Consider the following 15,990-nt stretch of genomic DNA (forward strand, 5'->3'; position numbering starts at 1 on the left):
AATGTTCTACCATCCCTCGTTCCCTATGGGAACACCCCACCCCACTGGCCCTTTTCTGGTTTCCTGGTTTTCTGAGGTACTCCAAACATACAAAACTAATGAACTGAACTTACCTGACTCTGTAGAATATTTCCGGTTTCACCCATGTAGCTGCAAATCTCATAACTTCATTTTCTTTAATAGCTAAATAAAATTACATTCTGCACACGCACCACATTTTCATTATGTATCCACTAGTCGGAGTACATCTAGACTGATTCCACTTCCTAGCTACTGCGTATAGTTCAGTAGTGAAAGGGATGTACAAAAGTGTCCCTGTGGGAGGATAGAGACTCCTTGGTGTCTTAGCCAGTGTTCTGTTGCTGTGAACGAATACCATGACCACAGCAACATTTATAAGAGAAAACATTTAATTGGGACTTGCTTAGAGTTCCAGAAGATTAGTCCTTTATCATCATCGTGGAGGGCAGTGGGGTGGCAGGCAGGAAGAAGTAGCTGAGAGTTCTACATCGGGATTGGCAGACAGCTGGAAGAGCTGGACACTGAGCCTGGGTTGAGCTTTTGAACCCCATAGCCCACTCCCAATGACACACTTTCTCTGCCAAGGCCACCTACTCCAAGAAGGCCACACCTCCTAATCCCTCTCAAGTAACACCACTCCCTAATGACCAGGCATTCACACACTGTGGAGATCATTTCTATTCAAACCAACACACTTAAGATATGTGCCCGGAAGTGGTATGGCTGGGTCATACTTTGAGGCTTTTGGAGGAACCCCCCAGACTGATTTCTAAAGTGGCTCCATTACTTTAGACTCCCCTCAGCAGTGTATGAGGGTTCCCCTTTCCCCATATCCCGTCAGCATTTGTTACATTAGGATACACAAGATTTAAATCCTGTCACATTTTTAAAAACTTGTAGGCCAGCAGAGGCTTAAAGATAGTGTTGTCTTCTAGGAAATTCATCAGATTCAACAACTGTAGCATCCCGTTACCATCAGCTTTAAAGCCCAAAGGGTACCTAATAGTCAAAAATTAAAGTATAAACTGAAGCTGAGAAGATGTGCGACTAAATGTTGTGGGTCGCCCTGGTGCTGTTTGTATTTTGATGTTAATTCTGCTTCCTGAAGGGGAGGCTGCCCCGATGAAGAGTGGATCACATACTCAGGTGATCTCACTGAACCTTCTCCCGTGCTACTAGCCAAATAAAGGCTAGAGCCTGTAGATTGGGCAGTGGAAGGGAAAGGCAGGACTGGGGGGTCTCGGAAAGAGAGGAGAAGACAGAGGACAAGCAGGTAGAAGTCAATATGGAAAAGAACCACATGGCCTAGAGAAACTGCAAGTAGCAAGGGGTCTCATGGTAGGGAAATTAATTAGTATAGTGATAGATCTGCCCAATCTAGGCATATAGCTTATAAATATATTAACTGGGTTGTATGTTTTTTATACGGGCTCTGCTCCAACAATCGAACACTGACCTATAAGCCCAGTCTGGGTTGCATAAGACCCTGTCTGAAAAAAGAAAAAAAATTAATAGATTTCCATCACAGTTATTGTATTTTGTTAGCTCTTTACTATTCCAAGCTTCCCCTTCATGAATCTTGTGGTTAACTAGGTGGGTGTGGTTCACACCTGTAATCCCCGCACCTGGGAGGGAGGCAAAAGGATTGCCCTGAGTTTAAAGTTAGCTTGAGCTACATACTACTGGGCTACCCAGCAAGAACTGTCTCAAAAACAAAAACAAGCAAAACAAAAAGAACAAAAAGCAGTGATTATTATTCTTGACTAATTGAAAGGCCCCATCAGATAAGAGTTTTTAGTTGGTGAAATCTAACAATCATGCACGTGGCAAAATTTAAAAGAACTATCCTTAGGACCAGGAGTGTGGCTCAGATGTAAAGCACTTGCCAAAAGAGGTAAGATGTTGAGACTAATTCAGTTTTAGGATAAGCAATCGGGAGTGTTTGATCCCAGGAAGTAAATATATTAAAGAGCTAAGTGGACTGATGCTGACCAATACTGAGTGGAAGAAAACTGACACGAAACAGTCAGCACAATGTCAACTGACAATTCAATCTATTTAAATGAAAGCACTTACTTTGGGAATTACTGTACCTACCAACCTAACTTTAGCTGGTAACAGTGGCATCCTATCCTGGGGGAAACTAAGGAGCCTAGAAGTTGGAGACCAGCCAGATCAACATAGCATGGATGCTGTTGGGATTCTGTAAACCCTACCCCACAGTTACCTGACACTATAAAAGGGGCTGCTTGCCCCCTCCTCTCTCTCTCTCTCTTGCTCTCCCTTTCTTGGTCCCTCGCCCTTGCTACCCCCCCCATTGCCCCTCCTCTCCCCATTCCCTTCCCTCCACTCCACATGCTCATGACCAGCCTCTGCTTCTCTACTTCTCTCTTCTCTCTCTCTGCCCCTACTACCCTCTTAACTCCCCTACTCATGCTCTGAATAAACTCTATACTATACCTTCATGTGGCTGGTCCCTCAGGGGGAAGGGATTCCCAACATGGGTCCCCCCAGTGGCATCCCCTTTCCCCCCATGCCTTGACACACCTCCACGGAGCATATACCCGCTACTCTCTTCACCTTTTCCTAACATCGGTGCCGAAACCCACCCCACGCTGTCATCTTTTCTTTTCTATAAAAACATCAGCTGCAACTGTTAAACTAATTCAGCACACTTGTGTGGTAAGTGCTAGCTATAAAAACCCTTATCAATATAAAAATAAATGGTATCTTTGGGAGCCTGGGAAAACAATAAAGGCTAGAGAGTGCATTAGCATCCTAGGGCTTTGGTAACAAATTACCATGAGGGAGTTCAAGCCAGGCCACCCCAAAATACTCCTTTAACATATTTAAAGATTGCTCTTCAGGGAGACAGAGAGAAGAGTAAGTGAAGAGCTGCCCCTCTGGGGTTGGCTTGCATCTGTAGTCAGTAAACAGCTGATGCTTGCTAGCTTTCTCTGAGCACCTCATACCAAAGACCTTTCCACAGGAGGAAGAAACCAGGCATCTGACACTGGCCCAGAGAGAGAGACTGACAAATGTGGCCTTCTGAAGACAGACTGTTACCTTGGAAACTTTCTGAGCCTGAGAACATGACCTTTAGTTGGGTGCATTTTTCTGCCTTAGCTCAAAATGCTACTTAGCCTTTGATTCTCCTGCCTTTGAGTTTCATTCAGACTCATAGCAAATGCCTTCAAAATCATAACAATGCCTTAAAAGAAGCAAAGAGCCCTCAAGATGGGCATGGTGACTCACACCTGTAGATAGATAGATAGATAGATAGATAGATAGATAGATAGATAGATAGATAGACAGACAGACAAAAATAATCAAATGGTGGGGAAGACACTAAACATATAGTTCAGCACTTACTATACTTCTGAGAATTTATTCCAGAGAAATAGGAATTTATTCTCTCACCAAAAACTAAACGTGAAAGTCAGCAGTAATTTAATCTAAATGTTCCTGCTGAATAGTGAATGGCTAAAGGAACTATTAGCTTTGAGATCATTGTCTATGACTACCATGAAATATTATTGACAACACACACAACTTGGATGAATTTATGTCAAAAGAAAGCCAATCTCAAAGGGATTCATTCCATTACTACAAGAGTTTTAAAAATACAAAACTGAGTAGATTCATGGTTACCAGGGTTTAAAGAAGAGGTGGGAATTTCAAAAGAAGCCGATGTAACTATGAGCAGTAATGATAGAGATTTCCTGTGATTTTGTAAGGGTCCAGAATTCACCAGAGAATGACAGCCTGGACACAAATAGGATGAAAACACGAAGAGTGTTTTATTCTTCAGAAGTCCAATATGCTGGGGTCTTTCATGACCACCATAGAGAGACAACCAAGTGAACTCACGCGTCTGATTCAAAACACATTAGGGGAATTCCAGGGTAGGTGACCTGTAATTTAATCTGTTAGGTACATCTCCACGGGTTTTCCATTACCGGGATATCGGGGCTGGAAACTTGCTGGGGAGGTCTGAAACTGTTGCCAAAGAAGTCTGGAAACTGCTGCTGGCCCATTGTCCTTGGGTCAGGCTAGGTGGCAGGGCAGCTTCTGATGGAAGGGCAGTTTTCTGACTAGCTGCCTAAAACCTGGGGTTTTTTTCTAGTAACTGGCTTGCCTGGATTTGCCTAGTTTTTAGACCTAGTCTCCTAAACTGCCAATTTGAAGCATGTATGAAACTGTCCTATAATTCTGCTGGGTGCTAATATTGAGAGATGCCAGAAAACAATGGCAGAGGTTTTTCTCTATTAAACTGCACAAATGTGGAGGAATCCATGACTACCTTAAGTAAGACACTTAATTAAAAGGCTAAGCCTAAGGCTGGAGAGATGGGTCAGCAGTTAAGAGCACTGACTCCTCTTCCAGAGGTCCTGAGTTCAAATGCCAGCAACTACATGGTGGCTCACAACCATCTGTAATGGGATACAATGTCCTCTTCTGGTGTGTATGAAGACAGCTACAATGTACTTTTAACAAACAAACAAACAAGCAAACCTTTGGGGGAAAAAAGGTTAAGCCTAAGTATAGTTAAATACTAATGGTAGAATCTAAAAAGAAAGATGTATAAACCTATGATTTCTTTTTAATTTGCTAAATTCTTTTTTAAAAAATCTTAGTAAAGCTAGAAAAAAATTAAATCTTCTACTTATTCTGAGACTAAATTACAAAGAGTCTCACAATTCAAGGGATAAATATAACATAACAAAATTATTCCAAGTATTCAGAAGTGCCTCTTTACCTGTACCTTAATGTGTTACCTGGTTTCTCACCTATGGGGCTTTGAAGAAGTAGTATAAGGAAACAATGCTGGTTCAGGAAGCCATCCTGAGCTTGAAGACGAGGGTTTTTAAACTCTCTGCCTTCCATCCCATCTTTATTCAGTGTTTCTAAACACTGAAGTTATTTGTCCCAGTGATGGTCCAGTTCCTCTCCCTGCTGGTCTTTTTCTCCACCAAGTGGTCAAGGTTTGTTCTCTAAGGATTACATGGCTCAAGCATTCCACACCAAATGACACATCAGCTGCTATATCCTCCTGCTTCTGGTAGGGGTTCAGGGCATCCTCTGTTGGCTCTAGCTTTTGAGGAAGGGACAAAGTGCTCTGGTTTATGGCATTAATGCAACTATTTTTAATAGTTTGGGGGTGGGGATAACTACTTTAGAGGCTTAAACCTCAGAAATCTGAAATTACCCACACGGATTGTTAAGAATGTTATGTTTCCTAATCTCTATCATAGGTATAAGAATACAAAAGCATAAGCCATTGCTGTAGTTTGAAGTTGAAGCATCACTCCCTAAAAAGCTTGTGTTGAAGGCCTGGCCCTCATCTGGGTGCCATATTAAAAGGTATTGGTCATAAAGTATGCTGACTTTATCAATGGATTAATCCACTGATGAGTCCATACTGAATGACTGCTAAGAGGCAGGGCCTGCTGGGAGAAGGTAGATCATTTGGAAGCATGCCTTTGAATGCAATGTCTTGTTCCAGGGTCCTTTGTGTCTTTATTTTTGCTTTGCAAGGACCATGAGATAAGAAGTTCTGTTCTTAAATGATGAAGGAACAACAGAGCCAAGATCCCGCAGACTGATACCTCTAGAACTGTAATCCAAAATAAATCTGTCCTCCCTTAAGTTGATTTATTCATGTACCTTTGACAGTAATGAAAAGCCAGCACAAACATCCCACAGGACAGGAGAATAACAGCTATATGATGCTTAAACACTTACACAACAGTGTGACATATATTACCGTTGCATTATTTTTCTATAATTGCTAGGGACGGGACACCATGACCAAGGAAACTTTATGGTGACTTATGATTTTAGAGGGTGAGTCCATGACCATCATGGCCCAGAGCACAGCAGCAGGCTGGCAGCATGGCATTGGAGCAGTAGCTGAGAGCTTATATCCTTATCCTCTAGTGGGAGGCAGAGAGAGCTAACTGAGAATTGTGTGGGCTTTTGAAAGCTCAAAGCCCCACCCCCATCCCCAGTAACACACCTCCTCCAACAAGGCCACACCTCCTAATCCTTCCCAAACTGTTCCACCAACTGGGAGGCATTCAAATGTATAAGCCTATGGGAGCAACTTATTCAAACCACTACAGTTACCTCATTTGATTATTTCAGTGACTATGAAATGGGTTTTGCTAGTTCAAGTTTAAGAAAAAGAAATTATGGCCTGATGCATCTAAGACAGTAGTTTTCAACCCATGGGTGGCAACCTTTGTTGGGGCAGAGTTACATACTCTGCATATCAGATATTTGCAATACCATTCATAACAGTAGCAAAGTTACAGCTATGAGGTAGTAATTTTAATGAACTGTTATGTTTAAGGGTCGCCACAACCTGAGGAATTATATTAAATGGTTGCAGCATTAGAAAGGTTGAGAACTGACCAAGCTGGCTCGGTCAGTTAACAGGGTCTCAAGGGAAGGAGTGAGGACTGAAAAGAAAAAGAAAATTGGGGCTAGAGAAATGGCTCAGTGGTTAAGAGCACTGACTGCTCTTCCAGAGGTCCTGAGTTCAAATCCCAGCAACCACATGGTAGCTCACAACCATCTGTAATGGGATCCTATTCCCTCTTCTGGTATGTCTGAAGACAGCTACAGTGTACTCATATAAATAAAATAAATAAAATCTATAAAAACAGAAATAAAGTGAGTTCCAGGCCATAGTGAGCCTCTGTCTCAAACACAACCACAAAAAGACAATTAGACAACATTGGAACATGACTCCAGCCAGTGCTGAGACTGAAGCTGCTTTGTTTTTCTCCCAGTCCGATTTTATATCAATCTAGATACATTCAAAGAATACTGTCAGTTCTTAGACTCAGTGAGCAAGCATGGTAAAGATCAAAGAGATCACACCAGCAGGTAGCAATCAAACAAAGCAATAAGGCCCCCAGAATCACTGGGTCTATCAAGACAAAAGGGAATCACACATTCCTTGGTTGTATCTACCTTGATCCTTGCATAGGCCAATTGTGAGTATTCTAATCTGACCCAGTAACAAGTACTTGCCAATATTCTTCCTCTGAGCCCAGTGACAAGTACTTGCCAATTTTCTATAAGTTGCATCAAAAGCTCCCCACAGAGAACAACTGATCTAAGGTCACAACCTCAAAAAAATAAATGAATTTTAAATACAGGTCTTTAGTTCCAAGTTTGTTGATCCCTGGTAGAGAAATCTATTGCAGGAGAGTGTTGAGGTTTGGATGAGAAAATAAATACTTACCCATCATTTCATAGGAAATAAGACCTTCTCACAGAAGACTTCATAAGCCACACAAGGTTGAGGTGGCTGTCTTCCCCCCCTTGAAATTCCAATTTTGCCATCATTTTAATGTTGATAGCTCTGTAGCTCACTCTAGTCAGACTGTCAAAGCAAAAAGATCGGCTGGGTGGTTTATAAGCAATGGAAAAGAATGGCTCACAGTTGTGCAGGCTGAGAAATCCAAGGTCAAGGCACAGGTCTTTGGTACCTGATAAGGGATGAGGTTTCCCCATAGAGAACTATAGTTTCACAAGGCAGAAGGAGCAATGGTCTCTTTTTTGGCTCTTTTATAAGAACCTTAATCCTATTCATGAGCCCTTATGATGTAATCATCACCCCCCAAACCACCATTCCTTAAAACTATAATATATTTCAATGTATCTAGCTGTTGTCTGTATAAACCTCTAGTATCTAATCTCAGGTAGGCAGCAGGTCTCTTGGAGCACTTCCTTTCTTCATCAGCTTCCTTTCCCAGAGCAGCTTTTCTGGCCTCCTCCCACCCATCGCTGACATTGCCTGCTTCCTTTATCATCATTCCATTCATGTTCATCCATTCATCCCTCGGTACCCTGCCTCTGTTGCCCAAGTCTACCTAGCAGCTAGGCTCAACCCTGGGACCCTGCAGCCCAGTACCTCCAGTTGCTCTCCAACAGGGTTCATTAATATCTAAACACTGCAGCAACGAATTTGTTGTTATTTACTAAACTCGGGCGTTGTGGAAAGATCGAAGCATGTGTCTGACTTTGTTTCTGACATAGTGCAGGAGGGGTATAAACATTCAGTCTACCCTACATTATGATTATGTATCTGTCTGGTTTCTGCACTTGCCTGTAAGTTGCTTGACGGCTTGCATTCTGTCTTACTCATTGACAAGCTCTCTATACCTAAAAGAACGTCTGGCTTCATTATGCAGTCCACAGATGCTTCTTAAAACTAAGAAAACATGCGAGAATAATATAGTAGTTAAGACAGAAGTAAAGGGGGCTGAATTTATGTCTCAGCAGTTAAGAGAACTGGCTGTTCTTTCAGAGGACCAGGGTTCAATTCCCAGCATCCAAATGGTGGCTCACACCCTGTAACTCCAGTTCCTGGGGATCCCAACCCTACGTAGGGCCTCTGACAACACTAGGCATGCAAGTGGTACACAGACATGCAGGCTCAACACCCAAACACATTTTAAATGATTTTTGTTCTATGTGCATGGGTGTTTTGCCTGCATGTATGTCTACACGAGGATGTCATATTCCCGGACCTAGAATTACAGATAGTGGTGAGCTGCCATTTGGATACTGGGAATTGAACCCCAGTCCTCTGGGAACAGCAGCAAGTGCTCTGAACCCCTGAGCCATCCCTCCAGCCCTGACATTAGAATAAAACTTTAAAATAGAATACACTGATTTTGAGCATGTCAACCGAAAGGTGAGTAGATTGCGCTAGAGATACGGAGACAGAACACATCAGGAACAAAAGACCTCATTGATGTGTATATATTAAAAAAAAAAAAAAAAGATATGTCCCGGGTTTCGGCACCAACGTTAGGGAAAAGATGAAGAGAGTGGGGGGAATGTGCTCCATAGACGTGCAGCAAGACATGGGGTAAGGGGAATGTCTCTGGGGGACCCATGTTGCGAATCCCTTCCCCACGAGGGACCAGCCATATAGTGTAGAATAGAGTTTATTCAGGGCATGGGGAGGGGAGTTAAGAAGGTAGTAGGGGCAGAGACAGAGAAAAGAGGAGTAGAGAAGTAGAGGCTGGCCATGAGCACGTGGAGAGAGAGGGGGGAAGGGAATGGGGAGAGGAGAGGCAAAGTGGGTAATAGAGGAGGAAGAGAGAGAGAGACAGAGAGAGAGAGAAGGGGGCAAGCAGACCCCTTTATAGTGTCAGGTAACTGGGGCGGAGCATAGCTGGCTGTTGCCAGGTAACTGTGGGGCGGAGCTTAGCTGGCTGTTGCCAGGTAACTGTGGGGCGGAGCTAGCTGGCTGTTGCCAGGTAACTGTGGGGTGGAGCATAGCTGGCTGTTGCCAAGTAACTGTGGGGTGGGGTTTACAGAATCCCAATACTGATGGTTGATACTTGTGTATTACACGATAGTCCTCTTCCTCTGATGCAAAACTTAGACTCTGTCCATCATCTGGTTGATGAGTATTTCCAGCTATTACATTATTCCTGCTGGCCAGCAAGCACTCAGTTCAATTAGTTGACCTGTGTGATTGGAATATTGACTATGGTAATTATTCATTCAGAGTGTCCTCTAAATTTTTCTACTCTTATGGCTCAGGCTCTGGCTACCCCTTAATTTCCAGGGTCCTTATTTCTGACCTCTACTCTGTCAATTGGTCAGGGAATGATGTAGAGACTTCCCTATAATCTCTAGCAGCCAGCCTCAGCTCTTCTCAGCAGCAGCCAGCAGGTCTCTTGTGGGCACCTCCTCTCCTAGAGCAGATGTTGTCTTTCCTCTAGCTCCCTGTTTGGTTAACTCTATCACACTCAATCTTAGCAGACACCTCCTCCTTTCTTACTGAGGACCAGGAAATAATTCCTGCACTACCCATGTCTGTTCCTATTTCTTAGTGTTTTCTCCCTTCTGATTATGTCTGCCACCTGGTGTCTGAATCTGTGACCTGTCACTCCCTTCTATAAACTTTTACTCCTTCAGTGTTGACCCTTTCCCCTAGGGCATTCCTCTGCTTCGTTTGTCTTTAGCTGACATATTCATGTCTGTGGGTTTTTCTTTTCTTTTTAAGATTAAATAAAGCTATCTACATTCTCTATACTTCCTAATACTAAGTTACTTGCAACCAAACTACTCACACATTCTATATTATTTTGGCTGCTATTAGAATATCACTGACTTGTCGCCTTACTGATTTGTAGTAAGAAACACACCTCAGGGAGACTAAGCTGTGTGTCGGCGTGCTGCCTTGACTCTGGAGGTCCTGTGCATTACTTAAGCTTGGAAGAACAATGACAAAGTATGGATCCTGAGCAAGTGAATATCCCGAGCCCTGGTGCTCATTTAATTGTCTCATCCTTGCGACTAAACACCAGGCGGCAGCAGTTTAGAGGGAGAACCCTTTACGTAGGTTCCTGATTTGAGAAGGCACAATCTGCCGTGCCTGGGAAAGCACAGCAGTGTTCAAGGCATTGTGAGCATGTAACTGAGGATCACACAGCTCAAGGACCAGGTAAGAGTATTTGGGCCAGAAGCAGGGCTGCATATAAGACTCAAGGCCAACTCCTAAGGCCAATGTCCACCAGCTAGGCATCAGCTGACAACCAAGTATTCAAACTCGTGAGCTGTCTTATTTTGGATTTTATTACCATGACGAAACACCAGGACCAAGGCAACTCTTAAAAATGTGAACATTTTACTGGAGCTGGCTTACAGTTTCAAAGGTTCAGTCCAGAACCATCAGGGCAGGAAGCGTGGCAGCATCCAGGCAGACATGATGCTAGAGAAGGAGCTGAGAGCTCTGCACCTTGGAGAAACTGCACTGAGCAGAGCTTCAAAGCGCATCCCTACAATGATGCACTTACTCCAACATGGCCACACCTCCTAATAGTGCCACTTCCCATGGCCCAAAAGCGTATTCAAACTGAGCCTATGGGGAAGCACTTAATATTCAAAGCCTTATATTCCATATAATATGTATATAATGAGAAAATAGAGAGAATATGGTACCTATTTTATAGGGTATTGTAAACATTAAATGAGATATAATCCATTCAATACAAAGTATTTACTTGAAACAATTGATATGTAAATATATAAATATTAGCCATAATTATTGCTGTTATGTTCTCTCAATGTGCAAATTTAAATACTGTAAAATTTTTGTGCATCAGATTCTAAAAGATAGTTGCTTATTTCATTGCTTACTCACTTCAGGTAAGAAACATCCAATATAGGTATTGGTGTGCTCAGTCACAAGCAAGGGTCACATTCATAGACTCTAGAATCCTATTATCCGATATCTCTACGACAACTGACACTCTTGGAGTCTTTTTTAACCTTCTGGTTTATGGCAGCTTCTTTCAACATCCAGTTCTAGGCACATAAAGAAAAGAAAACTTTCTCCTTTAGTTCAGCTGTTAAATGTGATGTTTCTTTTCTTTCCCTGCCTTTACACACTTGCCGTATAATCTCTTATGTTCTTGTGACTCTAGCCATCAAATCCCTAACCGTACATGGTCCTCTGAGCTTTAACACTTAAAAGGTTCTGCTTGGACACTTCAGATGTCAAATGGAATGTCCAAATGGATTAACAGTCCCTGTGTTCCTGAACCTGTGCCCTTCTGGTATTCGTTTTGGTTGGGGCTCCGATCCAGAATCATGGGCATTATCCTTATCTGTAATCTCTTCCTAATGCATACTGTACGGTCTGGCAATTCCTCATTGGGAATTCACTGAATTTATCCCCCATCCATGATAAACCACCACCACATGGTAGCCACCGTATTGTTCTATATGAATTTCTGTAACCAACACCAAATACGCCTGTACCTTCCTAAGACCTATAAGTTACACACTCTCGATCTCATGTGCATATGATTAGCTCCTAGAACTATATCTTAGCCCATAGCAGCCATGCAAGAATATCTGCTGAGTGAGTGAACATTTCTAATCTCATGGAGTTTATAATGCAGTAGGGCAACATTAAACAATATCAGTAGATCCCAGAGAGATCTCAGGCAGCATCTTTTTTTTTTTAAGATTTATTTATTATATATAAGTAAACTATAACTGTCTTCAGATGCACCAGAAGAGGGCACCATATCTCATTACAGATGGTTGTGAGCTATGATGTGGTTGCTGGGATTTGAACTCAGGACCATGTGGAAGAGCAGTCAGTGCCCTTAACCTCTGAGCCATCTCTCCAGCCCTTCAGGCAGCATTCTTGCCAGAGGAGACTCTTCCCTGACCCAGAACTCTCTGGTGCTAACTGGCTGAAGTTACAGAGGGCCCAAGAGACCAGGAGAGGAAGATAATTAGCACAAATGAGACCCATGAGAACAAACACAACAGCTAATTCCTCTCCTCCCTAATGATGCCTTCACTCATTGGTAATGGCACTTAGGTTGCTGGGGTGGTTTGGGTAGAGAAGGGTGAATTGATTTACCTAGGAATGATGTAGTAAGATACAGCAAGGTCATTGGGTTAGGAAAACTTTCTCAGTGACAAATTACCTGAGAAGCAATTTAAAGAGGGAAGACTTATTTTGGCTCCATTTCTGAATTATCAGAATTCATGGTCTGCTGGCTTCACTGCTTTAAGACCCGTATCAAGTCAGAAATATCATGAAGGAAGGATGATGCCAGGGGAGAAACTAGTCAGCTTGTGTCAACCAGGAAGCAAAAGAGGGGGTCCAGGAAAGATCAAGAGCAAGATAGACCCCAAAGTCCTATCCTGAAATGACCTAATTTTTCTGGCTAAGCCTCATCTTGCAAGTTCCATTATCTCCCAAAATAGTTCCCTCCAGCTGGAGACCAAGGCTTCACCAGGATGAGGAGCCAGGTGGAGCTGTATGGACTGCATTCCTGTTCCCACTCCACAGCTGATTTCCACATCGATGCAAAATGTTTTAAACTTCTAAGAGTCCCCAAAGTCTCAGCAGTTCCCACACTGTCCAAAAACCCCAACTTAAAAGTCTCCTCCGAGGCTCAAGACAGATTTTTAGCCGAATCGCCTTATAAAATAAAAATCACTTTAATACAGTATAAAATGGCACGGAGTAAACACTTCCATTCAAAAAAAGAAAAGAGCTGGAGGACAGAAAACAGGGCCATGGTAAAAACAAAACCCTGAAGGGTAAATACTGAGTTTCATAGGTCCATATCCAGCATGATGTAAGCTCTCAAGGGTCTTCTTGTCCCTTTAGCCCACAGGGTTTTTTGTTTGTGTATGGGAGGTAATGTGTGTGAAATGGTGTGTGTGTGTGTGTGTGTGTGTGTAGAGGGGGAGGGGAAAAGGAGGGAAACAGAGAGACAGAGATGTGCACGTGTGTAGGGTTGATGGGCGGAGTCTGTCCGCCATTGGGCACAGCTGGCTGCTTAAGGAGGCAGAAGGCGGGCAGTGTGACACGCTTATCCCACCCTGGAGAACAAAGGAAGGCGATGAGTATCCCATCGATTCCCACCTTATTTCTTTAAGGCAGGTTCTCTCCCTGAACCTAGAGCTCACAATATTTTTGTTCAGTCCAGCAACTAGCAAGCCCCGGCACCCTCCTGACTCCATAACCCCGAAGCGCTGCCGTTAGAGAATTCCAATCTTCCCATTCCGATGCATGAAGAGCAAGCACGTTTAGCCAGTCGGCCATCTCTCCTGTCTGGCATGAGTTTTCTTGTAGGGGTGGGGAGATAGGGCTGGCTATGCTTCTTTCCTGCTGGTTTTCTCGGTAGACGTTCTACATTTCTGGCATCTCAAACTTCCTGGGGTCTCCGTCGCATTGGCTTCAAAATCACTTGCAGCTTCAAAATCGATCTCTCAAGTTCTACTTGCAGGAATACTGATCCTGCCACACAAGCCCGATTTCCCAGCCTTCCTTTGAAATACAGATAGAAACTATTGGGAGGATTGGGTTTTGGTTTTGGATTTTGCCTTATTTATTTATTTATTTGAAAGTGGGTAATGAAATGTCATTAGTTTTAATTATCAGTAACTGGTGAACTTAATGTTCTTTGTTTATTCTCATCAGTGAACTATCCGTTCATGCAGTTTTTTTTTTCTCTTTTTCTATTCATATGATATTTCCATTCTCTAACTGGGTATTTTTTATAGTTAGCTTATGACTGTTCTTCATATTTTCTAGTTACATTCTTTTGTTGGATATGTGCCTTGCAAATATTTCCTCCTTCATAGTTATGAAAATATTATCATTAGCTGGCCTTGGAAGGTGCTCTGATGAAGCTGAAGTCAGCCTTGAACACTGGTCTCCATTACTGTCACTCTAACGGTGACTTATGAAGAGGCAAGTCTATTGTGAATTAATAGTTACAGTTTGAAGACTGTGTGGACCAAGAACTGGCTTCTCACTCCCCTAATGCTTTGACCCTTTAGCATAGTTCTTCATGCCACCACATGGTGGCGCACAACTTTAATCCCAGAACTAAGAGGGCAGAGGCAGCCGGATCTCGGAGTCCAGCCTGGTCTACAGAGTGAGTTCCAGGACAGCTGGACTACACAGAGAAATCTTGTCTTGAAAATCCAAACCAAACAAGAACCAAACAAACAGACAAAAAAACAAACAAAAAGTGTTGAGGTAACCCCTAACCATAAAACAATTTTGTTGCTACTTCATAACCGTAATTTTACTATTGTTATGAATTATAATGTAAATGCAACATAAATGTAAGTATCTGATATGCAGGGTATCTTATATGCAACCTCTGTGAAAGAGTCCTTTGACCCAAAGGTTGAGAACCACTGACCTAGAAGTACCAATAAGGTACCACCTACCTTCAAAAAAATAATATAGTTTAACGTTTTTTTTTTTTTTCTAGTACTCTGACAAGCAAGACAACATGACGTATCCTCTCAGAGCACAACCATGTCAAGGGAAAATCTAGGCAGCTTAAGGAAGCGTTCCTGAAGAACACCATCCTGAAGAACATCACTTAGAGGAAACTCTGCCCTAGTTAGTGGCATGTCCTCTTTCTGATATTGCATGCCACACTTTCCATCCTCTGAGTGGAACCCAGCATACCCTTTTAGTCACCAATCAAATGGAGAAGAGGAGCTTTTCTAGTGATCTTCAGTGAGCCCTTCCTGGCTCTCATACGTTTCCACACGGCCTTTAACTGTGGTACCCAGATGTCTAGCATTATGACGGTCCCCAGGAGGGTCTGAGTTTCTGGCCTCTTACTGGTCTGCAGTACTCAGAAGTCCAGCATTACAACAGTATCCAGGAGGATCTGAATTTCTCTAATATCCTGGCATATGCCCCACAGGATATGAGGACTTACATAAATAAAATGACAAAGCCTCTTAAAACAGTAGCAGATCCATGCTAATAATAATTATCATTGATAAGTGCTGGTTTTGCAATGAACCCTGGTTTGCAAATCACAAATGAAATTCATTCATGTTGTCCTTGAACCCGTCTCTCATATTCCCAAATGTGGAGCTAAAGTTACAGGACAGGGAATGGGAGGTGGCCTATGACTTAACTCCCATGGTACAAAGAGCTTATAAATATTCCCTGATATCGTCATGGCTACTCAAGCCAGGAAAAATCTCCATGTTAGAAAAGGTAAGAGCCTTAACTGGAGAGCTGGCCGTGTGGCTCAGTAACAGAGGACATGATTGGCATCCACAAGGCCCTGTGTTCAATTTTGGTACCTTCCCCCCAGAAAGGGCAGCGATCAAAAGTCTGCCACAGATGTGGTACAGCTGCTTCAGTAAGAACACCCAGGATAGCTCACTTTCAGGTTTCGAACAGTTTGGGTCCTTTCTCCGTAGGAAAGAAGGTCAAGTAAGAAGTAACTGCTAAGCCGGGCTTGGTTCTTCTGCGGTGACCACAACACTTGGGAGGTGGAGGCAGGCAGAGGCAGTGTTCAAAGTTGGCCTCGGCTCCCCTGAAGCCAGCCTGAACTGCAGACTTGAGTGTCAGAAAATATCTGGCTTCTGCTGGAGGTGGAGATGGAGCTGAGAATCTGGGGGTTTGGTGGGAAGGAC

The sequence above is a fragment of the Micromys minutus genome (genome assembly GCF_963924665.1).
Source record: "Micromys minutus genome assembly, chromosome: 20".
Lineage (NCBI taxonomy): Eukaryota > Metazoa > Chordata > Mammalia > Rodentia > Muridae > Micromys > Micromys minutus.